Source organism: Gymnoscopelus microlampas (assembly GCF_963454915.1).
Source record: "Gymnoscopelus microlampas genome assembly, chromosome: 8".
NCBI classification, from domain to species: domain Eukaryota; kingdom Metazoa; phylum Chordata; class Actinopteri; order Myctophiformes; family Myctophidae; genus Gymnoscopelus; species Gymnoscopelus microlampas.
The window spans coordinates 7,447,675-7,473,325 of NC_139945.1; the positions used below are offsets into that span (position 1 = coordinate 7,447,675).

At 38.4% G+C, this 25,651-nt stretch overlaps 1 protein-coding gene across 1 annotated transcript in view; it reads right to left on the reverse strand.

The window, feature by feature from the left end:
• Window positions 1-10,974, reverse strand: part of p2ry6 (pyrimidinergic receptor P2Y6) — a 30,700-nt gene extending 19,726 nt beyond the window's left edge. The window contains exon 1 of the mRNA XM_084064928.1: window positions 10,761-10,974. The gene's annotated coding sequence lies outside the window, so the exon portion shown is untranslated. The remainder of the gene's footprint in view (window positions 1-10,760) is intronic.
• Window positions 10,975-25,651: the final 14,677 nt, after the last annotated feature.

Below are 25,651 nucleotides of genomic sequence, written 5' to 3' on the forward strand. Positions count from 1 at the left end.
TATTCTTCGTTGTACAATGGTGGTGTACAACAATAGTGAAAATAGTAGATCTACAAGTTCGCAACGCGTCAAAGTCTTTAAAATAAAATAACAATAATTGTCCATTAATCGTAATCAGGGCACAAGTCTGAAATAATCATATCGAGTCCATCTAGCTTAATTAACTGTCTGTCTGTCTGGCCAGAGAGTTGCTCTGGCTGTTGATTACAGACACAGGATACACAGATGGACACAGAGATGACTTCTGAGACCTCAACAGTGTGATAAAACACCCCACATCCACTCTATTACTTACTCTAAGGGCATTCTCCTGCCCTTGGGTGCGCACACGAACACACACACACAAGCAAGCAAGCATAGTGAAAAGCTGTTGATTGGGGTAAGGAGGGCAGGGAACAATTAATGTCCAATTAAGCTCCCGTATATCATCTGCTAATTCCTCATCACCTTATCAATGATTCATGCATCCCATCTCACTGCCGTGCACACACACACACACACACACACACACACACACACACACACACACACACACACACACACACACACACACACACACACACACACACACACACACACACACACACACACACACACACACACACACACATTGTGAAAAGCTGTTGATTGGGGAAGGAGAGCAGGGAAACATTAATGTCCAATTAGGCTCCTGTAGGGCTGGTATTATGACTTCAAATCAGTATCTCAATTGTTTCAAACTTTTTCCTCGATTACGATTAATGAACGATTTAAATGTATATATATTATTAGTGAAAAGGGCAGATCTACAATCAACAATGTGACTCGTTTTAGTTAGTTGAGCTTATAGATCAACTATGTTCACAATTGTTTTACGCCACATGCATAATTCAGGGTTATGTGGTTAATCAAACTGATCGATTTAGTCACTCATTAGATTTTTTTTCATGTCGATTTGTTATAATAATACTAACTGTAAAATGTAAAATGATATATACTGTGTATATATAACAAAAAAGAATGCTTCTGTAGGTTGATCGATTCATCGATCAACCTACATGAGCAACATTAAGTTAATTATAGGTTATAAATATCGGTTTCGATATATTATTGGTTAATTACTCCTGTATATCATCTGTTAGATCAATTCCACATCCATCTTAACAATAATTCATGCATCCCATTTCTCTGCCTCACTATCGCTTGGCCGGAAATTCGGAATGCCATGTGGGCACGCACGCACGCACGCACGCACGCACGCACGCACGCACGCACGCACGCACGCACACACACACACACACACACACACACACACACACACACACACACACACACACACACACACACACACACACACACACACACACACACACACACACACACACACACACACACACACACACACACACATGCATTACACACACATAAGCATATAAGCAAGCAAAACTAGTGCCTTACACATGTATGTATGTATACACACACCCACTCAGATACACGTCCAATGTCCCCTCGAAGACGTCAACACCATCTGGTGAATAGGAAAAGTAGCTTATGTTTTATTACCTTATCTGATCTGGTATTCTCTGATCAAACACCATCAATCAGTCAGTCAGTCCAGGTGACAGATGAAGGGTAAGGCTGAACGGTCTCCATATGTCCATGAACACACTGGAACTAGCCTACTGCCTAACGAGTAGAGCAGTTCAAGAGCTGTGCTCCTCCAAGTAGCTACTTGTTGGGAATGCATCCATCAGCCTGCCTCTCAGGGAGCTAAGCCAGCAATCGACCACTGTTTTAAAGGAACACTTCACCTTTTTTTTCAGCCTTACAGTATGTCTAGAGCCCAACCCATGCCATTCAGGCAGGTTTTTTTTTCTTCTCAAAAATGACCGTGTCCCTGTTGATTATCCCTTGCTTATTACACCGCTTGGGTGAATGCTTGATTCTGATTGGTCAATCACTGAATTTATTTTTCGATAATGTTCAAATAATTTTTGAGGCAAGAAATAGGCAATGCAGTAACATAATATTGATTCATTTTTGATCAACCTACCATAGCTTTTGCAAGCTGACCTGGAATAATCTAATGGACTATATATTTCTTTACCGTAAGCAGTAAATCCTTTAAAAATCAATGAAATTGTTTCATTATCTTTTGTGTCAATGTATCAATTGATTTATTAAGTAGCCGTGGAATAAGTGGGTTAATGAATGATGAACAGGTCATTGTTTAGAAATAAAACTCTTCAGGGTGTAAACAGTCTGTTTACTTATTCCCTGTCTTAGAGGTGCACTGCAAAAGCCAGTGTTTATTTACATCATAGCGCACAAATGGACCCCTCTGGTCCAGTTACAGTAAATTAATACTGTGTGGGCTGTGGATAGCTCAAAATGTACCTGCCACCGATGAGGTCACCGCAATGTCACCTTCACCACTAGAGTGTTTAAAATGTAAACAGAGGCCAAGACACATAAACTCACCTTTTGAAAAAAGTGAAAGCGGGATTTTTAAGACACATCAGACACAAATTAAACTACGCTTTAACCACTTAAATCATATACACTTAGTTGATCGGAGTCACCCAGGGATCTATACTAAGCCCCTCCTGTTTCGACTCTAATCTAAATATCTTCAGCCAAAAATAGCCGATTCACGTGCTCACAAGGCATTGTGATGTGTTGTGAGCTGGGCGATATTTTTGCAGAATGTTCGCCCATCATGGGTCCTGTGGACGAAATCATATTATGTTATCATGATTGGTTATATGTAACCTTATTGTCAGTACATTAAGTTGTTCATGTTATGTTATTCATCTTTGTACCCTATGATACATTATATTTTACATGACGTAGAGCCAAGATGTCTCTCCTAGTCCTGATTGTTTATGGTACAGCTTGTCCTTGTAACATCAAGAACTGTCGTGGAATTCAATGGTCAAATGGTACTAGGAAATAAAGGGGTCAGCGTCAGTACTTGGAAGGTGGGGGGTTGGTGCTGTGGACAGGGGAGATGTACATTTGAGTACGCACAGGCCGTTCTGCCAGGAGCACAAGGAATCAGACCATAGTTATACTGTCATGTTACAGGGACAAGCTGTACCATAAACAACAGCTATCAGGCCTATAGGAGAGACATCTTGGCTCTACGTCATGTAAAATATGATGTATCATAGGGTACAAAGATGAATAACATAATATGAACAACATAATGTACTGACAATAAGGTTACATATAACCAATCATGATAACATAATATGATTTTGTCCACAGTCCACTTTTACACTTGTATACAGCACACTGTACATGGATGCATAGACACACACACTAAAAGGCTGGAAGCTGCACATCTAAGCTCACTCACAAGACACTTTTTAGCTATAAATCTACTTGACTAGTGACATCTCAAGGACACTACATGTATTCTAGTCATTCTATTATTGTCTACTGCTCATATATTGTTTTCATACATAGTGTTCTACTCATTATATAATTGTCTAGTGCTCATACATTGTTTTACTCATTATATTATTGTCCAGTGCTCATGCATTGTTTTCTACTCATTCTAATAATTGTCTAATGCTCATACATTGTTTTCTACTCATTCTAATAATTGTCCAGTGCTCATACATTGTTTTCTACTCATTCTAATAATTGTCTAGTGCTCATACATTGTTTTCAATCATTCTATTATTGTCTAGTGCTCATGCATTGTTTTCTACTCATTCTGGTGTTCATAAATGGTTGTTAATGTTTGTACAAAAACATGTTGACAAAAACATGAGCTTCTGCAGGTTGCTCCAACTATTTAGTCCAGAAGCCTCAGACTGATAAGTAGCACTCAGCATTGAGGTGGCTGTGGTGTCATGGCACTGCGGTGATGTCATGGGTTTGTGGCCCCAAAGGATAAATTAATGCCGCTTTGGTGACACCACAAGGTCTCACACAGTGACACAGAGCTATTGAGATATGGAATAATTTACAGAGTAAATTATTCCTCTCTAATACTACTAATAGTTGGTGATACATTACACACAATATCACAGGAACACTACAGTAAATGTTGTTCTGTACTCATTCTAGAGCTGCAACTATCAATTATCTTAGCAGTTATGTTTTTTTCCCTCCTTTGTTTTCTTTATAATTGTCTGATTAACCACTTACGCCCTCCTTTATAAATTATTTTGCCATTTAACAATTCGAGAAAATAGCTGATCTGCAAGCTCACAACTTCGTATCACAACATGTTGTGAGCTTGTACATCTGCTATTTTTTCTATAATTGATTAAATCGATTAGTTCAATTAACTGTTTCACCCCTACTATACTTATTCCATATACTTGTGTTCTTCCCCCACTTTCTCTCCACTTCAGTCGTTGCCATTGTGAGCAGGTTCCTGTCCCTCACTCACAATGTGAGTTATGACCTGCAGCTGTGCTTAACTGACAAAACATCTGCTAGCCTGTCATAAGGTTTATGTGTTGGAGCATCCAGCCAAACCAGTCTCACCGCTGCCAGGAACACAACCGTGATCTCTGTAACAGGCCAGGCCACCATGCCACTCCTGGCGTTTTGGTTTTTCTATTGATCGATATTGCCCATTTCTAGTCTTGGTGATTTTTTTTTTTTTATTATAAATTGATCTGGAAAACAGCACATCGTCGCTGTCAGGTGGAAACCTTGTACGGTATGTCCAAAACGGTTACTTTTCAGGAAAACAAATAAAGAAGAACCTGTGTTCCAATGGATCCAGTGTAATTATCATTTAGTCACAAGCTCTTGTTAATACTTTTCATTGGTTCAATATGGACACTTTCACTTCACAAGCTTGTAGATCTGCTATGTTCGCTACTTTTGTGTGACACTGCAGTATGACGAAGTAACGCGTTAATTTAAAAGCTGAAATATGGAGATACGAGGTTTCTGCTCAACATCAACGACATGCCGAATGCCTACATTGTAATAAAAAAACATGACACGACACACTGATCAATCATCGAGCGTTCCCTGATCAAACATTAGTCATAAATACCAGCAGAGGAAGGACAGGCTGTCCACATCATCAGAAGACATTGTAAATCAATCTGCTGCTACATAAATAGATTGCTACACTGTTGAAGGGCACATGCTGTGTACTTGGTTCTAAATGCAATCCCCCTACCAGTTTTAACAACTTAAAACCCTATATACTTTAGCTCATTGGTTCTCAAAGTGGGGTCCGGGGACCCCCAGGGGTCCTTGAGGGAGTTCCAGGGGGTCCCCAGCTAAATGATAGATTAGGCACCAAATGGACCCTTATGGGTCTGTAACTCTGAGAGTGTACAAATGGAACCAAAGAGTGTACAAATTTGTACACTCTCAGTTAAATTGACATAGATTTTACAATATAAACTGCGGTCCAAGTGATAGAAATGCCATTAAATGGGGGTCCGTAGCCCTAATGCATGTCAAACTGGGGGTCCTTGAAATTAAAATGGTTGAGAAATACTGCTAGAGCCGTAAAAAAAATCTTCTCTTATGGGGGTCCCTTGCATAACTTTTGAAATGGGGGTCCGCGGGCTAATAAGTGTCAATTTGGGGGGTCCTTGACATGAAAAGGTTTGAGAACCACTGCTTTAGCTGACCACAGTGCCCCAGTGGTCTATGCTACATCCCCTCCTGTTTCACCTCTATACCAAATGTTTATACCCCAAACCCAGAACGCTAGGGTTCAAGCAATCTGGGAACCCATTCGGTAAAAAAGAAATAGAAAACAATGAGTTTCTGCCTTTGGGAGCACCACCTCCTTTTTTGTGTAGAAACAGGAACTCGTTTTGTCTCCTCCCCTTCCATAGTCCACTTCCTCCCGGGTGCTTCTGTGTTTATTCTTACTAACAACACCACACGCTTAAGGCAGTGGTGCTGATTCTGCTGTTAACAGAATCTGTCTTGCGAGATTAGGGTTCAAGTGGTTAGAAACTAACCAGTTTTAAAAAATAGTTTTATATACCATTAAATCATGCTTCCATGACAGGCAATGTAAACATGGGCTGCAGCAGTCAAGACATTTATTGCGCTCAGTGTTGCAAAGACCAGGAAAATGCTGAAGTATACAACTGATGCAACTTGGCCAATAATAACGAAGGGGTGCTGTAGTCGAGTCTAGAGGCCGACTGATGTATTAGCCTGACAAAAATATTGGCCACTTTCCACCTTGTGTGTTAATAATGAATATACTGTATGTTGCTGTGATGCCTTGCATATGCTCACTTTCTGTATCCTCCTATAATTTGACAAACCTCTGTGGCCGTCGTGTCAGCAAAACTGTGTGCCCATTTCTCCTCACTGGCTGGAGCAATTGATCTGAATTTGCACACAGTCATTCACCATTACGATCTGAACGCAACTGTGAAGACCGGTTTTCTATTTCATCAAATCTCATTATTAGCGTTAATCTGTCAAACAATGGTAGAGCAAACTGCGTGCAGGGTTGCCAGGTGTCGCGCGAGAAACAAGAAACAAGGTCGATGAAAAGCAGGCCAAAACGAAGCAAGCCCTGCAAGCAACAAGGTCTATGAAAAGAAGGCCAAACGAAGCGCCTTCACACATAGGGTCTTGGAAAACAGCCGATCTACAAGCTCACAACGCGTCCCCACACCCACCTGCACTTTCACAACCAACGCCAAAAACGCACTACCACCTATATTGACCCTAAACCGCTTACAATAGGCGAACATGGCAACACCAACTTCTGCACTCTGCCAGGGGGCCACATTCCATTCCCTACATTCTGTTCACCGCAGCACAACAACAGCACAACACAACAACTTCAGAGACACGACAACATCATTTACACAGGGGGGAGGGGCCGGTGCGACGGGACGCGTGCCCTGTCGTCACAGCCATTTTTCCATTCACAAATCTCATTGACGTTAAGGCTAAAGCGTCTTTTGGCACTTGTTTATATATTTATACTTGTTATATAAATTTGAGATATTACTATTATTATTAGGCTATTAAATTACTTAAAGAACTGTGTTCTAAAATAAAGCATAAACTGGCACCGGACAAAGTACTAGGCTATATATCCAAAGGCCGTATAAACAAGGCTGCCTACAAATCACAGATAGATTAAAAATAACAAAATATCATAAATGATATGAAGCCATACAGAATGCCCGGAACACGTGGTTAACTTCAACTGGATTTCTGAATGGTAACATAAGCTTTCTTCATGGCCCAGGAGGCACGGTTCTGACGTCACACATGGGAACACTGCGTGTTCCATTTCATTCCAATCATCATGTTAATAGATAATAGGCCCAGACATGTCAAGGTTAGGAGGAACTCTCGAAAATATGTGTGTTGTTGTTTGTTTGAAAGACTGACAATAAATTGTCCATTGTTGACAAAATGTTTGGTCATGTGCTAAATGTCTGATAATTAAGAGCATATCATCACTGTTGGGCAGACACCATGTGTCCATATTTCATTTTTGTTCATAATTGAACGCCCTATATTTAAAGTTGGTCGTATGACCATTCTGTTTTTTTATGTTCACCTGATATTGATAATGATATTCCCAAAATAGGGAAAGTGAAATAAGTCTGTGTAGGTTAATATAAATATAAAAACAATGAAAAGACTAAAACTTGTGACTAATGATAACTACTGTATATTGGATCCATTGGAACAGAGGTTATTTTTTTTCCATTTCCTGAAAAGTAACGGTTTTGGACATACAGGTTTCCACCCAACAGTCATTTACAGTCATTTAGCAGACGCTTTTATAAAGATCAGTGAGACCTTCTGCAGACTGATGCTTTAATGCTCTTGGATATGACATAGTTTGGCTTTTGCTGTAGATGAGAAAAGAGATCCTGGATTTGAGTAAGACTTAATGATAATAATTGAGTCCCCACTCCTTTGGGGCATTTTGTGACACTATACATTTGCACCTTCTCTCTTTGCATTCCCTCTCTGCATTTACCCATCCTAACTATTAGGAGGGGTGCACTAATAAGCCATAAGAGTAGTTCCAAATGGACTCTTATATGTCTGTAACTCTGAGAGTGTACAAATGGAACCATGCATACAAATGGTTGCATGTGTCCGCTCTCAGAGTTATTGGGGTCTTTGAAATGAAAAGGTTTGAGAAATTAAATGAAAACAGCTACTAGTTAGTAGCTAGTTACTTAGCTACTGTACTAGTTAGTAGCTGGTTGTAGTAGCTAGTGACACTATGTCATGTTTTTGCCACTATACATTGTATTGAACACAGAGGAGCTCTGAATTATGTAACATGTTCTGGAATCACAGTCCAATAACTTTCCATGAATGTGAGCACATGAACTATAAGGTCATGTCACCTCTGTGGTGACTTGTCACGGGTTTTCAGGCCAGAGGGGGTTAATGAATATCACTGTAGTCAAAACAAAGACAGTTCACTGGAGAACGCTACCTTAAGAGTACTGCCATTTTACTGAGTGGTAATTTGTCTGGTACCACTGAGGGAGAAAGCATATCATTATGTGACTGGTTTATTCGTGTCATTATTCTTAAGTGTCCACTTGGTTTGTCCACCATGGATGTTTTTATTTAGTGCAATTCATTCCAGCCACTTGCCTTTTGAATGACTCCTCTCTCTCTCTCTCTCTCTCTCTCTCTCTCTCTCTCTCTCTCTCTCTCTCTCTCTCTCTCTCTCTCTCTCTCTCTCTCTCTCTCTCTCTCTCTCTCTCTCTCTCTCTCTCTCTCTCTCTCTCTCTCTCTCTCTCTCTCTCTCTCTCTCTCTCTCTCTCTCTCTCTCTCTCTCAGAAAATAGCAGAACTACAAGCATTGTGAGCTATTTGCCGGGGTGGGGGGGTAAAATCCATTTCTCAGAAGGGGGGGCCACATGAACCTGAGGCTGGGGCTATTCGTGGTCCTCCTTGGCATGGAAACGTTTAGGAACTCCTGCCCAAGGGTACAGGGGGCGCTAACATGGAATCAGGCGGGTTCCATATCAGTTTCAGTCAACCAAAAAACAACGCGGCTACTCCGAGGCTATAGTCAACCTCACACGCCTGACTGAATGGAATCCTGACTAACAAAACACTGTAACTATGCTGGCCAGGGTGCCCAGCGTGCCCACACCACTGAAGCAAGCCCCCTCAAACCGTTCACTCAATTATTTCATAATAACATGTAGATTGATATCTCTATTATATTATAAGTGGAATTACATTACTTTGCTATCTATCTATAGTTTATTTATTTCTTCACCGACTAACTATTAGGTCCTTGAAAAGGGGATATGATTGCATTTTCTAGACATTAATATTAGCCTATATAGGCCTACATTAGTTACAGAACCACCTTTTCACAGTAGCCTATTTATTCAGGTAAGTCATTAATTAGGCTAATATTTAGTTAATATTTTAGTATCATTAAATGATTAATGATTAATTTTACAACGACCTACATGTATAACAGTCATACATGTTCCATTCACAACAAACATTGTTGGCCAGTTCCTCTCCAGAAACAAATCATGAATCATGATCTTGCTGTCACGGTGTGGGATGATAATACAGGCTGGGACTCATTCACTTTGTTCACTATATAATAGGCTAAACAGTAACACCACAGGATGCCAAAGCTGGGGGAGAGTTATTCATCTCCATTGACATAAGATAAACATTAATCTTCCAAATGTATAACAAGTTACAGTACCTACATAATGGGTTATCCTAAGGGACTAAAGAGGAATTAAACAGGACATCCTCTTCTTTGTTTACAAACAACCACAACACCATGAACCAAAAGTGATTCTTCTAGCCCAACTGTATTCAAACGTCTCCTTAACGGAACCAGTGGTGGAAAAAGTACTCACATGTTTTACTTAAGTAAAACACTCTGTTACAAGTAAAAGTCCGGAAATCAAAATTTACTTGAGTAAAAGTACAAAGTATTGGTATAAAAATGTACTTAACTATACCAAAAGTAGAAAGTACTCATTGTGCACAATGTCCCATTTCACAAGTTTTCAAATGTATGAAATGTATGAAATATTTTGAGAATAGAAGATCTACAAGCTCACAATGCATTGCATCGCGTGGCATTGTGAGCTTGTAGATCTGCTATTTTCAAATGGCCAAAATGTACAGTATATAGGGTTGAAGTGGTTAATGTATGTTTTGTAATAACAATCAAAATCTACAAAGTAACTACAGTAGTAGCCTAACTACAGTTTTCAAATAATTGCAGTGGATATTTGCCTTAATTAGAAGTAAAAGTGCTTAATCTACTCAAGTAAAATCAAAATACCTCAACATTTTACCTAAGTACAGTACTTGAGTACATGTACTTAATTACTTTACACCACTGCTCAAACGTGTTGTGTACAAAAACAGAAATAACCATCTTGACTTCCACTATTTGGCAGTTAATGACAGATGCTTCTGTGGAACCTCAGTTCAGTTATAGGTGGTGGAATGTGTGCACACTCACTGATCACTTGTCATGGCATGATTTATTCCACATAATAATTATAGCCGTTATAAAACAAATAAAACATACAGAGACATGGAAAGCAAGCAGCACCGACCCATCCACAATAGATTAAACCAGTCTATAAGCAATTCGGTATCTTTACTAATTCTTGTCTAGCCTTGGATCAAGACTGTATTGTATCGAGTCTGACTTTTACTATGTCGGATCATAGATATCATATGCAAATGTCAAAATCGATTAAATACATCTATGATAGTGACTATCAGATAGTCTTTGATCCAAATATTGTCTGTGAACAAAAAACAAAAACTTACCTCAAATGATTGCAACAAATAACTCCGTCAATGTCAACAAGTCGCCGGTCCTGTCATGGCAAGCAGGTGCCTGTCTGTCTGTATGTGTGATCTGTCTATATGTCTGTCTGTCTGTCTGTCTATCTGCCCGCCTGCAGCCTCGTGTGTGGAGAGAACAACAAAAAGTCCTTAAACAAACAAGAAAAACAAACGAAAGAAAACAAACAAAAGCTACGACTTCTGATTCCACGCGGTCTGACTACCATGCAGCCACTCTGACTGCAATAGTGATACTGATTTCACGTTGGATCTAATCTCTCGCACCCGGTCCAACCGTTGGCACTGCCCACACACACACACACACACACACACACACACACACACACACACACACACACACACACACACACACACACACACACACACACACACACACACACACACACACACACACACACACACACACACACACACACACACACACACACACACACACACACACACACACACACACACACACACACACACACACACACACACACAGTAGTTGTAGCCTGGAGGCGCTTCGAGCACATGACTCGGTCACGCGCCTTCAAGGGCCGTGCACGCGCCATTGATGATTATGTTGAAATAGTTTTATTTTGCTGTAAATTATCTAGCTCCTCTTTGTGTCACTGTCATTCATATGTGTTATGACAGCTGAGGACTATGAATTGATTGAATCACTATGCTGTGATTACAAGCAATCAATCAAGAATGAAGGTGTTTATTTATACAGGTACAGTGAAATGTTGGTGACATGGTACACAATACTGTGTATAATCAATACAATATACTATACAGTGTACTGTACACTATAATAATAAGAAGAACATACTGCATGAAATAAAAACATTATTATAAAACAAGATGGCAGCAACAACAGGGAATGTTCAATGTGGAATTGTGAAGAATTGGGGGGATACAATAGAATGCACAGTGAAGTAGCATATTATAAACATAGAGTATACACACACATCCTAGGCCTGTGTGCATCTTTGCAGTAAGACATACATCTGTACACTTATCTAAGTATACATTTGTGCAAAGTTATATCCAGAATGTGAAAAGTAATTGATACATTTTATGTCCTAGCCAAACTGGCCAAACCCACATCCCCCGTACAAGAGACTACATTTCTACCACTCACCCTGGAGCCTGTATCCTTCAGTTCTGGCAGTTTGTGTGAGTCATTGATTTTTGACCACAATAAACTCCTCCATGCATGGGAGCCTCCTCACCTTGAGACTCATCCATTCATCAAACCCAAGGGCTGGAAAAATCCATGAGTGGTTCGGACGGTCACGACCCTCTTCTTTGTCCTAATAAGAAAATACTTCATTCCACACAAAACCTTTGTGTGGAATGAATATTACCAAGAGGAATGCTCAAATTATGAGTGCTCCTGAAAGGGGTAGGAGTTTTAAGGATTTATCAGTAGCCATATATGATACATTATGAGAGAGATACATTGAGAATGTAGAGATGTAGAGGTACTGTGTGTGTGTGTGTGTGTGTGTGTGTGTGTGTGTGTGTGTGTGTGTGTGTGTGTGTGTGTGTGTGTGTGTGTGTGTGTGTGTGTGTGCGTGCGTGCGCGCGCGCGCGCGTGCGTGCGTGCGTTTGAGAGAGAGAGTATTGCATGTATGTGTGCCCTTTTGGTGAGGTTAGGATTCAAAGGCTTCAAAGGCTGCAATTGAGATATCTCTTGTAGAGAGGGAGAAGAACAACATGTCATATCAAGTGTCAAGTTATTGCATGTCAGAATTGGCTCAGTAGAGTGTAAATCTCTGGCTGAGGCATGTCCATGACCTATCTCTATCTTCCTGTCAGTCTGGATCATGTGACGACAATGTTTTGGGGTGTGTGTATGAAAAAGACGCAGGGCAACGTGGGGGAAGGGATATTTCATTTGATTTATTTGATTTGCGCAACAGGAATCATATACATATGTATAGTATACGTCTTTCCCGGGAAAGATTACATAATATTGTAATAAACCCTAGGGGGCTATAAGAGAACCTCACCATTGAATTTGTTAGTATTTAAAAACAAAAACAAAAAATATATAAAATACATAAATAAATATAAAAACAATTCATGAAGTATAAGAAGATAAGACAACAAAAACTAAAGAACATACTGAGCAGAAAAGACAAAACAATTAATAATAAAAAATAAAATAAAAAGTCATAATGCTACAACTCATGTGAAATATAAAATATATTATATACATTGTCTCATTACATTGAGACAATGTGGAGACAAATCTTTGGACAGTGAACATATTGAAAGGTATAGTGGCATGTTGTCATCACATCATCACTAGGACAAACATAATGTTATAGACATAGTCCAGAGTCAGACACAGCATACACAGACCGGACAACACTGGGGTCTACATTACAAAGACTAAAATGATGCAATAGCGGGTCTCAGCATTGTAATTGACAAGTCAGTAGTGTAGACCGCATAAGCCAGATGGACAGATTGCTCAGTTCTGGCCAGTTCTGGCCAATGTGTTAAGATGACCCTATGGTATTTTCAATAGAAACGGTTCACAGAGAAGATTGTGCGCACATCCTGTGCCTGTATTTAGGCCAGGTGCTGGACATTAAGGCAAGAATCAAGGAGAAGGTAAAACATCCACACACTGGTTTAAAGCTCCCAAGACTTATCTTATTAATGGTGCAACGTTTCGACCTTATAGGTCTTCATCGGGCACATTTTCAATAGCAAAAAAAATACTTCTGTGACCTAGGGGATAACGGAGAGACGTCAGAACTTCAATACTTATGGGAAGTACGTTTGCTTTCTGAGAATTGACTCTGATGACCATGGTGATCCTGAGGGCCCACTTTGTTTTGCAGCTGTTGTCTACTCACTGCATCTGCATTTCCCCCAATGTCCTGCTATGCTCCAAGTAGAGTTGCATCACTAGTACAGCATATTGTCGCTGTCGGGGCAGAACCTTGTGTCTCCATATTTCATCTTTTTATGTTTTTTTCATAGATTGAAGCCCTATTTCAGTGGTTCTCAACCAGTAGTCCGGGGCTTCCAGATGGTCCCCAGCTAAAAGATGAAGAGCTGGTAACCAAATTTATAGATCTTTAACTCTTGAGAGCGTAAAATTAAACCAAATTACAATTGGTTTCATTTTACGCTCTCAAGAGTTAAATTATTGTTAAACATTACTTAATTAATTGTTATTTTGATCAACGTTTGCCTGTTATCTCTCCTGGTACCACATCAATACAGCATGGTTATGAGATGCTAAATCTCATTAAATGGTGGTCCGTGGCTCAAATGACGAATAAATAATGGACCTTGATATGAAAAGGGTTGAAAACCAATGCCCTATTTTATACTTTGTCGTTTCACAGTCGTGCAAACTTGGTAAAATAATAACAGATCTACAAGCTCATAATGCGTCGCAACGCAGCGTCATTATTCTTTCAAGGATGGCCAAGCTTCAGGCGATTTTCATTGGATATCCCTTCATACAGTAAGTTGGTGGTGCCCACCCCAGGCGAGCCTGGCTTGTCTCCTAAATGAGGTTTAGGAACCAAAAATAAGTTTCCAAAATGGGTTGCAAATCAGACGGCACACTTGAGCCTCAAGGCCTCGCTGTCGGGCCAAGTATGATCATTATGATTATACTTTAAAAATGTTGGTTTTGTTTGGTTTAATTGTACAATAACTTCATACTATTTGGCTACAATGTATTGGAGAGTTACTTTACTGCTGGACTTCATTGCACAGCTGTTGTGTGACAGTGATATTATTTATTGAAGATTTACACATGAAGTAGCCTATTTATTATATATTTTCACAAAGCAGTCTTAACAGAGTCCTAATAATCCACATTGGCATCACCTGTTCAGTTGAACAGGAATGTCTTCATTCTCTTGTCATTACAACTCATCATTACCCTGGAAAATCACAGATACACTTGACTGCACTGTGTGCTAGAAAGACAGGCATAATTAAGAAGAGGAAGATTGTGTTAATCACACACACACACACACACGCGCACGCACGCACGCACACACGCTCGCTCGCACGCACGCACGCACTCACGCGCACACACACACACACACACACACACACACACACACACACACACACACACACACACACACACACACACACACACACACACACACACACAGACAGTGAGAGAGCCACATGGGTCACGTCACGTTCGAAAGCCCTGCTATGAATTATTAATAAACTGCAAAGTCAATACTCGTCCACAGGGCATTAGCTTGGAACCTTTGAGAGTAAACACAATTAGTTGAACCGGGTCAGAACATTAGTGAGTTAGATGTGGTGCGTCTAGGTATCTATAGGCCTTCCTGCAAAGGTAAGACCAGCTCCCCAGGGCAGCTTAACACGACCAGCCAGGGCGGGAGTTTCCAACTGCAAACTTGCGTTCTCGTAAAAGAGTTCATTAATTTAAAGAATAGGTTCCACATAGTAAAGGGGGACCAGGGAATTGTCCGAATTAAGGCACACTGAATCGGCACATAAACCTAATGAATAGCTTATTGTTTTAAGCTATTCATGTGTAGATTTATGTGTGTATTGTGTTTTATCCTCTCTTTTCCTTTCATTCATGGAAAATATTCACATATTTTCAGTTTTGTAAAATGTCCCGTGGGTATGAATAAGCAATATTAATCCCTAAAATATCCACTACTTGAAGTCACATACAGTATAAGACTAGTGCAGACAATGTTTACCATGGAGCTAGCACACCTGCTTTCTCAAAATTGTTGACCTTCAGGCAATAGCACTTGTCGACTAGTAGTGGTCCTACCAGACCCCAGGATCTAATCTCAATAGAAGAGTAGTGAGACCAAATAGCACCACTAAAACAGTCATATAGTCAGTGGTGGAAAAAGTACTCAAATTCTTTACTTAAGTTTCGTTTCGTTTCGTTTCGTTTTATTTGTTTCGAACATCATACAATAAAAAAGTCACAATAAAACAATATAGTAAAGAATACAAAATATTTTTAAAACTATTTCAACTATCTCCATGTACAATAAATCATAAGTGTTCGAAAAGGAGCAGGAAGAAGCTAATGCTTATAAAATATCCTACCCCCTATTACAGTTTCATATTTACACAAAATCATATTAGAAACATTATCTTTGAAAAGAAAAAACAAATAGAAAAAACAAAAGTAAAAGTACCAATACTGCAATATAAAAATACTCTGTTACAAGTAAAAGTCAAACATTCAAAATTTACTTGAGTAAAAGTACAGCACGTTGTGAGCTTGTTGATCGGCTATTTTCAAATAGCCTATGTATAAAATAGGGATAAAGTGGTTAATGTATGTTTCATAATGTAATAATATATATCTGAAAAGTAACTAGTAACTAAAGTTGTCGAATAATTGTAGGGGAGTATAAAAAGTACAATATTTGCCTCTGAGATGTAGTGGAGTAGAAGTAAAAGTATTGGAAATTGGAAATACTCAAGTAAAGTACAAACACCTCAAAATGGTACTTAACTTATGTACTTAGTTACTTTCCACCACTGCATATAGTGTAGCTTTAATACTTTCCTCAGGCCGGGAGCAGCTTACATGACAAGTGTATTGAGTCTTTTATGCCAGGCATCAAGTGTAAGTGGTGAGTTGCTGACCAGCATCTTTATAAATGTATGTATTATGCATGTTCTTTTAGTGCAGGGAGTGATCACGTCACGTCAATTACAATGATGTGTGTTCTGTGAGTGCAGGGAGTGATCACGTCACGTCGATTACAATGTGTTGCAAGTCTCGTGCCCCACCCGCTGACTCACTGAGCCCAGGAGCCTAACCACAGTGGAAGAGGTACTGTAGGTGTATACTCAAAAGTAAAAGTCCTGTATTCAAAATGTTACTTGAGCAAAAGTACAAAAGTATTGGTATCAATATGATATACGCAATCTGGGAACCCATTTGGTAAAAAAAAAAAAAGAAGACAAAAAAATGTGTTTCCTTTGTTTTTGCCTCTGGGGGCACCACCTCCTTTTTTATGTAGAAACAGGAACTCGGTTTCCCCTTTCTTAGTCCACTTCCTCCCGGGTGCTTCTGTGTTTATTCCTACCAACTGCTGTTAGCAGAATCTGTCTTGAGAGATTAATACATACAGTACCAAACATAAATGCACTCGTTATGCAGAAATGTCCATTTGTCCAACACAGTACCAATTTAAACACAGTACATACAGGACATGATACAATGACAATTAGCCAACATTGTTGACATGCATGATTATATGATTACATATCACATGATTACAAATGACAATTAAGCAACATAGTTGACATTCAGTACATGATTATATAAGATACCACTTTAATAAGCATTCATGTGTTCATTACTTTCATGTTGCTGCTGGTAAAGGCTGATTTTAATATGTTTGGTAAATAATAATCTAAATCATCAAAGTAACTTGTAACTATAGCTGTCAAATAATTATAGTGGAATAAAAAGTACCACATATTTCCTCTGAGATGTAGTAGAATGAAGTATACTCCAGAACCTTAACGCAGGCCACTTTCACTTGGAGTACAGTACTTTATGAGCGGGAGTATTTCTAATTTGACACAAGTACTGGCGTTGAGTTGAGTACTTTGCCCACCACTTTTCTACAGTAATTACAGCATCACTCAGATTATCCTGGTTTTGAAATACAAGCCCAAGTGTTGCTGTGTAACTCTGCTGTTGATCCTCAGCAATACAAGACATATGAAACAATACTGATCTATTGAATAAACTCAACCCATCCAGTGATCTTCAAACAGAAGGAAACATGACCACTCTGAACCATATCTTTAAACAATATTTACAGTGGCCAAAAATCAAAACGATCTTCAAATACTCCTTTACTGAGCTAGCATGCTGGGAATTCACTCCAGGAAGGACTGAATCTCATTAAGAGGCTATGTTCCGTGTGTGGCCAGGACTTAGCCTGATTATCTTAATATCATTATCGTCTGGAGCCAGACTAGCCAGGAGTGGACTTCTACATTGAATCACTGAGGAATTATCAAGGAGCTCATATTTGTGGTCAGCATCATCATTAACACTCATTATCAAATTGTATTTCTTTGTGCTATTCTTTTTTTTATTTTGTTCTCTTCATGTTGAGTGTGAGAGACAGACAGATGTTAACCCATTAAGACCTGGAACTGTGTCATTTTTAGATTTGAGCTAAAAAGCTTTATTTTACACTTTGGCTATTCAAAAATAGCAGATATACAAGCTCATAGCGCGGCACCGAGTGCCGCGCTATGAGCTTGTAGATCTGCTATTTTTGAAAAATCGTGAAAATGTGTGCAAATCTTTGAATATATATATATTTAAAGCGAATATTTTTAACTCAAATCTTTGCTTCTGGGGGTCCCTGGAACAAAATATTTTGATGGGGGTCCGTGGCCAAATACATATCATTTTGGGGGTCCTTGACATGAAAAAGATTGAACACCACTGATATAGAAACATACGTTTTTCAGAAAACTGTTGAGATTTAGGAGACGACGATGATGATGATGATGATACTTTATTGTCAGATTGCTCTGAAATTTGTTGTGCATCATCAGTACATCAAATCACCATCTCATAATACATAATGAGGCCTTTCAACCTACATTTGGTTTGGGATTATGCACCACATTTAATTTTAGGATTGACTGGTGCACAAATGAGGGCCTCGGTTCCCCTTATAGAATGTTGGAACCCTGTATCTCCTGTTTAATGGTACCAATTCATATTCACTGTTCAGAACATGAGATGGTTTAACTCTGTGGTTTATGAAACATGGCTTGCACTGTCTGCCTACCAAGCGCATCTTGGTCTGTGGTCTTATTATTTATGCTCTGGTGGCCAAGTGTGTGTGTTAATAGCGCAGTGGTTCTCAAACATTTTCATGTCAAGGACCCACAAATTAATTTGGCCGAAGACACCCATCTGAAAGGATTTTGTGTCAGAGAAGATTTGTGTTGTTATTTTTTTTCAAAATAAATCCAAATGTTTCACAATTTGTCAAGATTTTTCAAAAATAGCGGATCTACAAGTGTCGTCATGAGATGAGTTGTCAGGGCCCTTAATCTGAGATTCAAATTTGGGGTAGAGTGGACACTGCATTCATAATTTGTGTAATTTTCTGCCAAACGATCCCCGCTTGCAAACTTTGAAAGCCAATTGTTGCCAATCAGAATGAAATGTGAATGATGAATAATACGTATTGATCACATGACTCAAGAGGTAATGATTTGTGTGAGTTTTGGACAAAATCTGTGGTAAAAGTTTGATCGTCCGACCTGCGGTTTAAGATCAAAACGTGAAGCGGTCTGTTATATCACCACCATGAGGCTGATTTGAAATATTTGGGTTGGCCAACTGGGAGTGTGCGAAAACATAATCTCTGCCTCCCAGCCTTTCAGATGGAAGTTCCACACTGTCTTCTTGGACAGACATAGTGGCTTTTTGTGAAAGGTTACATGCTACGGGACAGTGAATGCATGAGAGCATGATCCATTCCCATACACACCAACGATTTTGACTGGGTTTTGTGCAAATCTGTGCTGTCGGGCAGAAATCAGCTATGTCCAAAATATTAACTGTTCAGTAAATGAAAAAACAAACATGTTTTTAGAACAATTCAATACCGCCTCATCAAAGTTGGTATGGTGACTTTATACATCGTCAGATACTTGAATGTGTCCTCATATTATCATCACTTTACCCAAATACAGCTCAAGTGGATTTAGGAGCTTTTTGACCATCAATGTGGAGTTTTACGGTCGACTTCGTCATTCTAATCAATGATGGACAAACCACTTAACTCCACAAGTTGGAGTTAGCTGGTTTAAAGGAATAGTTCACCCCCAAAATGACCCCCATGGAGACTTGAATTAATGGATTTTTTTTTGTCGCATTCTTAAGCTAATAATTTTATGACTGGCAGCGTCTCCGGTAGGAGACACAAAGAGTCTCCTTTGTGTCTCCTACCGGAACCGCTTCCTACCGGTCCGCTGGTGATCAAATTATTGGCCATTATTAAATTATTGGATTAGTCACCATGGGGTGACTAATCGATAGAAAAAAAACGTTTTTGACAGTTTGAGGATCCAATGGAGTTAGTCTTAGTCAGAAGCGCTTTTTAATATTTCAATATTTCAATATTTGTAAAACCTACACAGACATAAAAAATGTAAAATGTAATGGAGATAGCTGGTTTCTGCCCGACAGCAACAAAATACAATGCGTGTTATTGATCTGTAAATAAATGAAGCTATATATTCTGCAGAAGTGGGGATTAAGATGAATAGTGGATTTAAGAACACAGCAAGATGTTTGAATCAATATCACACCAAAATGATTAGGCTGGGAAGACCATGTGTTTATTTAAATATTCCTTTGGTACATCAGACTCGGTTGTCTGTCAGTAATGTACAGTTAAAGGGCGTGTAAGTGATGTTTGTCAAAAAGGTATTTTCTTTGTTAAAAGCTCTATATTTCTAGTTAAATACTTTGCTAAAGAGTAGCAATTTAATCAGTATGGGTCTCCCTGTCTCTTCAGCTCTTGAAACTGACATTTTCAGGTGGGGATACCAAATTTAAACCCACAAAGCTCACTTATCAATTTCAATCTTATAGTGTTCCAGATCCAATTGTGTCTGCTCATGTTTGTTTCATCTCTTCCAATTTCACATATCACTTACCCTGTATCCTGTATGAGTTCTCTCTCCTGATTGGATAAAAAACCTTTTATGTTTACTAAAGAGCTTGAGTGTGATGCAGGGAGACCCCTGTTACTGAACAAACATTCTATAGCAATAATTTCTACTGGACCAATTTAACACTTATTAAAACAACAAAAACACTTAGGCCTACATCTCATTTAACTGAAATCTGAGTTTAGACAGCGGATAACTTGAATTATGTGTTTTAGGTGTTGCTTATAACATGACAGATTATATCAGCTGGTATCAACCAATGTCCAACTTTGGATACACTGTACAAAGATGAGGACCTGCATGATGTAGGCCTAAATTAACCCTTTGAGAACTGGAACTGTCTCATTTTTAGACTTGAGCTAAAAAGCATTATTTTACACTTTGGGCTATTCAAAAATAGCAGATATTTTGTGCCGCGCTACGAGCTTGTAGATCTGTAATTCTTTTTAAATCGTGAAAATGTGTGCAAATCTTTGAAAATATATATTTTTAAAGCAAACATTTTTAACTCAAATCGTTGCTTCTGGGGGTCCCTGGAACAAAATATTTTGATGGGGTCTGCGGCCAAATACATATAATTTTGGGGGTCCTTGACATGAAAAAGATTGAGCACCACTGATATAGAAACATACGTTTTTCAGAAAACTGTTGAGATTTAGGAGACATGTAGAATCGGCTTCAGGTCTCAATGGGTTAAAAGCAGTGCATAGGTCTATGTCTGTAGTAAGTGGTGTAAGAGTTGCTAAATCAGACAGGATGTAATGTGTCGACTGCAGAGAGAAGTGAAAACCATCCCGTCTTACCCAACCTAAAGGAAGTCCTGTTGTCTTTATTTCCCTTTCACTCTACTCCAGTGTTTTCCGATCATAAGGTCGAGACCTATTTTGTGTCACAGTTTTTTGGGGGAAAATAGTTCAAATAAAGCATTTGTGATTAATTCATGATGTGTTCTTGTAAAATATTTTATTTTTGAGTCTCTAGCTGAAAAAGTTCTAACCCTTGGTCTACTCTTAAAACATGTGGGTGATTTCCCCGCTTTTAAAAAGGATAGTGATATAAATTACATTTGATTCACACTTCCCTGGAAAATGTAATAATAATCACATTCAGGTGTGCATTGCCACAAAATACAGAATAATTTCACGACAGACAACGATTTCCTTTTATAGGAAAATTTTAATAGTTATTCAATGTTCTACATTTTACAGTAAATATTATACAATTACAAACTTGGCTTAGTTATAGTACTAAGATCACTAACTGATCTTCCAAAAAAAAAAAAAACCCTCAACAACAAAAACATTAAAAAACCAAAACGAAAACAAAATGAAACAAATTTACACTTCATATCACAAGCCTGACGCAGGTCCTTAACTCTGGACCAAATAGCTAACATACAATTCACTTCTCTCAACGTTAAAAAGACGTTGGGCTTCAGTTTGTAACACAAACGTATGGCAAGAATATACCACCGTACTGTATGTGCAAACTGGGTACCAAACTAAACTTCCAAAGGTGGGGTTGTTCCTAATACTTGATCACGGAAGATACAAGTACTTTTTCTTTTTTGGAAGACGAGGAATTTCCACTTTTTGCATCACATTTAGTGTCAAATTAGACTAAAAACAAGATCAATCTCGGACAAGTTGAAAATGATAAAAAGCTGCAGCAGAACACCGAAGACATTTAAGAGCCTACTATGAATTAGTAGTAGTGTTTCAATTTATATTCATGAAATAAACCTGCTAAAACTTGACGACTGCAAGGCAAAAAGAAAAAGGGGGGTTGAGGGGAGCTGGACAAAAAATGTAGTTTAAATGTATCTGAATGCATCTTCACTTTCGTTTTAAATGTGGAGGCATAACATTGAAATGTAGTTTAAAAAAAAGAAAAAAAGGATGAAGATAGCTGGTTTCTGCCCGACAGCAACAAAATACAATGCGTGTTATTGATCTGTAAATAAATGAAGCTATATATTCTGCAGAAGTGGGGATTAAGATGAATAGTGGATTTAAGAACACAGCAAGATGTTTGAATCAATATCACACCAAAATGATTAGGCTGGGAAGACCATGTGTTTATTTAAATATTCCTTTGGTACATCAGACTCGGTTGTCTGTCAGTAATGTACAGTTAAAGGGCGTGTAAGTGATGTTTGTCAAAAAGGTATTTTCTTTGTTAAAAGCTCTATATTTCTAGTTAAATACTTTGCTAAAGAGTAGCAATTTAATCAGTATGGGTCTCCCTGTCTCTTCAGCTCTTGAAACTGACATTTTCAGGTGGGGATACCAAATTTAAACCCACAAAGCTCACTTATCAATTTCAATCTTATAGTGTTCCAGATCCAATTGTGTCTGCTCATGTTTGTTTCATCTCTTCCAATTTCACATATCACTTACCCTGTATCCTGTATGAGTTCTCTCTCCTGATTGGATAAAAAACCTTTTATGTTTACTAAAGAGCTTGAGTGTGATGCAGGGAGACCCCTGTTACTGAACAAACATTCTATAGCAATAATTTCTACTGGACCAATTTAACACTTATTAAAACAACAAAAACACTTAGGCCTACATCTCATTTAACTGAAATCTGAGTTTAGACAGCGGATAACTTGAATTATGTGTTTTAGGTGTTGCTTATAACATGACAGATTATATCAGCTGGTATCAACCAATGTCCAACTTTGGATACACTGTACAAAGATGAGGACCTGCATGATGTAGGCCTAAATTAACCCTTTGAGAACTGGAACTGTCTCATTTTTAGACTTGAGCTAAAAAGCATTATTTTACACTTTGGGCTATTCAAAAATAGCAGATATTTTGTGCCGCGCTACGAGCTTGTAGATCTGTAATTCTTTTTAAATCGTGAAAATGTGTGCAAATCTTTGAAAATATATATTTTTAAAGCAAACATTTTTAACTCAAATCGTTGCTTCTGGGGGTCCCTGGAACAAAATATTTTGATGGGGTCTGCGGCCAAATACATATAATTTTGGGGGTCCTTGACATGAAAAAGATTGAGCACCACTGATATAGAAACATACGTTTTTCAGAAAACTGTTGAGATTTAGGAGACATGTAGAATCGGCTTCAGGTCTCAATGGGTTAAAAGCAGTGCATAGGTCTATGTCTGTAGTAAGTGGTGTAAGAGTTGCTAAATCAGACAGGATGTAATGTGTCGACTGCAGAGAGAAGTGAAAACCATCCCGTCTTACCCAACCTAAAGGAAGTCCTGTTGTCTTTATTTCCCTTTCACTCTACTCCAGTGTTTTCCGATCATAAGGTCGAGACCTATTTTGTGTCACAGTTTTTTGGGGGAAAATAGTTCAAATAAAGCATTTGTGATTAATTCATGATGTGTTCTTGTAAAATATTTTATTTTTGAGTCTCTAGCTGAAAAAGTTCTAACCCTTGGTCTACTCTTAAAACATGTGGGTGATTTCCCCGCTTTTAAAAAGGATAGTGATATAAATTACATTTGATTCACACTTCCCTGGAAAATGTAATAATAATCACATTCAGGTGTGCATTGCCACAAAATACAGAATAATTTCACGACAGACAACGATTTCCTTTTATAGGAAAATTTTAATAGTTATTCAATGTTCTACATTTTACAGTAAATATTATACAATTACAAACTTGGCTTAGTTATAGTACTAAGATCACTAACTGATCTTCCAAAAAAAAAAAAAACCCTCAACAACAAAAACATTAAAAAACCAAAACGAAAACAAAATGAAACAAATTTACACTTCATATCACAAGCCTGACGCAGGTCCTTAACTCTGGACCAAATAGCTAACATACAATTCACTTCTCTCAACGTTAAAAAGACGTTGGGCTTCAGTTTGTAACACAAACGTATGGCAAGAATATACCACCGTACTGTATGTGCAAACTGGGTACCAAACTAAACTTCCAAAGGTGGGGTTGTTCCTAATACTTGATCACGGAAGATACAAGTACTTTTTCTTTTTTGGAAGACGAGGAATTTCCACTTTTTGCATCACATTTAGTGTCAAATTAGACTAAAAACAAGATCAATCTCGGACAAGTTGAAAATGATAAAAAGCTGCAGCAGAACACCGAAGACATTTAAGAGCCTACTATGAATTAGTAGTAGTGTTTCAATTTATATTCATGAAATAAACCTGCTAAAACTTGACGACTGCAAGGCAAAAAGAAAAAGGGGGGTTGAGGGGAGCTGGACAAAAAATGTAGTTTAAATGTATCTGAATGCATCTTCACTTTCGTTTTAAATGTGGAGGCATAACATTGAAATGTAGTTTAAAAAAAAGAAAAAAAGGATGAAGATAGCTGGTTTCTGCCCGACAGCAACAAAATACAATGCGTGTTATTGATCTGTAAATAAATGAAGCTATATATTCTGCAGAAGTGGGGATTAAGATGAATAGTGGATTTAAGAACACAGCAAGATGTTTGAATCAATATCACACCAAAATGATTAGGCTGGGAAGACCATGTGTTTATTTAAATATTCCTTTGGTACATCAGACTCGGTTGTCTGTCAGTAATGTACAGTTAAAGGGCGTGTAAGTGATGTTTGTCAAAAAGGTATTTTCTTTGTTAAAAGCTCTATATTTCTAGTTAAATACTTTGCTAAAGAGTAGCAATTTAATCAGTATGGGTCTCCCTGTCTCTTCAGCTCTTGAAACTGACATTTTCAGGTGGGGATACCAAATTTAAACCCACAAAGCTCACTTATCAATTTCAATCTTATAGTGTTCCAGATCCAATTGTGTCTGCTCATGTTTGTTTCATCTCTTCCAATTTCACATATCACTTACCCTGTATCCTGTATGAGTTCTCTCTCCTGATTGGATAAAAAACCTTTTATGTTTACTAAAGAGCTTGAGTGTGATGCAGGGAGACCCCTGTTACTGAACAAACATTCTATAGCAATAATTTCTACTGGACCAATTTAACACTTATTAAAACAACAAAAACACTTAGGCCTACATCTCATTTAACTGAAATCTGAGTTTAGACAGCGGATAACTTGAATTATGTGTTTTAGGTGTTGCTTATAACATGACAGATTATATCAGCTGGTATCAACCAATGTCCAACTTTGGATACACTGTACAAAGATGAGGACCTGCATGATGT